This window comes from Octodon degus, unplaced genomic scaffold (genome assembly GCF_000260255.1).
Source record: "Octodon degus isolate 3935 unplaced genomic scaffold, OctDeg1.0 scaffold00200, whole genome shotgun sequence".
Lineage (NCBI taxonomy): Eukaryota > Metazoa > Chordata > Mammalia > Rodentia > Octodontidae > Octodon > Octodon degus.
In genome coordinates, this window is record NW_004524776.1 from 486,007 (window position 1) to 488,429 (window position 2,423).

The window sequence follows — 2,423 nt, forward strand, 5'->3', positions numbered from 1 at the left end:
TGATTGTGTGATCCAAACCCCTACCCTGATATAGCAAGGGTAATCTGAACTAAATTCAATTTTCTTTTCCTAAGAAAAAAGTATCTGCCCTGGGAGATAAGACTCCATTGTAAATTGAGCCTTATGAAAAATTCTCTTCAGATATCTTATTTGGCTCCTTTTGCTACAGACCGTGAAATAGCAAAGAGGAGCCCAGGGAAACAGAAACAACTGACTTGAGGTAAGTAAAGCTATCAGCATGGAGGCGTAGGTTCAAATCCCAGTGTTTCCACTTTCTGTCTGTATAATCTTGGGCTATCAAGGTAGCCTGTCTGTTTCCCACTTATAAAATAAAAATAAAATCAGAACATACCTTATGTAATTGTTCTGTGCCCAATCAGGTGAAGTTCCCAATTAGAACACTCCTTCCCGCCTAGGAAATGTGGGACATTGCTAGCCCTTGTCCCAGGAGACAGGGAAGGGAGGCCTCACTCTGAAACACATGCTGACTCTGTAAACGGTGACTTACTGGCCCCCATGTCTCTTTGGCTCTGCTAGCCCTCCAGCTAGATATTTAACGACACCTCACTGTGACATCACCAGACAGTGTCAGCAGGAAGTCAGTCTCGCTAAAATACTCAAACTGGAAGAGCTGGAACAGGTGGGGGATCGAGTTCTTAGTCTCTAATTGTGTTTGGTTTATACTGAAATTTTCCTGGCCTTGAATTTAATAGCACACCATTTTATTGGCAGCAAATTTCATTACGGACTCATTAGCTCTCCTCTGGTCCTTCATCTCTGCCAGACCAAAGCCTTTCTTTGACTGATGTTGAGTCCATTATTCACGACTCATAAAAACAGTCACCTCTAAAATGGAGATCAGCAAAGAGCATTTTCTAAGGAAAGGTTCTTTCTCGAACCAGAGCTACTTTGATGGACTTCTGAAATAAAATTCATTCATTCTAGCATTCAATCAGGCATTTGATGATTAGTAACTAAGTGCCTCTAGGACAGACATGGCCACTGCTCTCAAAACAAACCTACAATATATTTGGAAGCACAAATATTTAATTAGTAATTGCACAAATAATTAATGACAACTAGGATTGTACTGATGCAATAGCAGACCGTGGAACATATACTATTAGATGCCTGCTACAGTGAAGCCTATTGATAGCCCTCCAATATTTATACATTTTAAAAACATTTTTTTAGCAACATGTATGGAATTTAGGGTAACATTTCTCAGCTTCCTTTGCTGTTACACGTAGTCACGTGAATAAATCATGTGATTTTTTTCTCTTTTTTTGTGTATTTGGTACCGGGTCTCACTACGTAGCTCAGGCTTGTAGTGATCCTCCTCTTTTCAGTGGCCCCAGCGCTGGGGTTATAGGTATGCGCCACCATGCCTGACTCAGAGGCCAGCTCGGTGCTTCTGGGAGTGGGCCAGCGCAGCATGTGGTGCCTGGGACCAAACCTGGTCCCTGAGCTTGCCTCAGCAGGTGCTTAGTCTGCTGAGCTATCTTGCTGGCCCAATCATGGGATTTCTAAAAAGATTTCCTTCTTCTTAAGTAGAGGTCTGAAGGAAAGATAGCCACCTCTCCACAGTACCAGGGATGGCCCTAGGTACATCTTCTCATGGATCTTGCAGTGTCTGAATATGTTGGGACCATGGCAGTCAATGTATAACCAGGAGGAGAGCAAATTTGTAGATGGTAGAACAGAGAAATGGAAGGATTCTGACAGAATTCTTAAGCACTGAGTTAAGCAAGCCTGGAGCCAGTCCACTCTCAAGTTCCTGTTATGTCAGGACATGTCCAGCCAAGAGCGGCCCGATCAAGCAGCATGCTACGCAAGCTCTCCAGCTTCAGCCCTCCACATTTCTCCCTGTGCTTCAGACCTGCTCAAATTCAAACCACGTTCCCTCATTTCTGAAGGGCTACACATACACCAAGGGACATCTGCACTGGCTTTCCTTGTCTGTGATTTTTTACCAGCTTGGATGTCCTCCCAGGGCCATTTGGACCAGTCTGCACTGCGGGCCTTGCCTACTCACCTTCTTTCTCCACCAGAACACCACAGTGATGGCTCATTCCATCACTCAGTTGGGAAGACCCAGCAGCTGCCACCGCATCACAGACCAACAGAGATTCCTTGGCAAATCTCCCACTGGTCAGGAGAATCTACCCATGTGTGCACAGACTGGGCTGGACATGCAGGGACTCTAGCTTCTCCACAGTAAATCTGGCCAGTGAATGGCAGGAGCCATCAGTTAAAGGATTTTTCTTTCTCTTCCTGACTGTTTAGATTGGAAGAGGCTCTGGGCAAGCTCTTTGGAGCCCAGGGAACTACCCTGGTAACTGCAAAACTTCTTTAATCAAAAATACATTCACAGGTAAGCTGGAGTTTGACCTTTAAGTTTGACTTGCTTGCTTGTCTTTCTT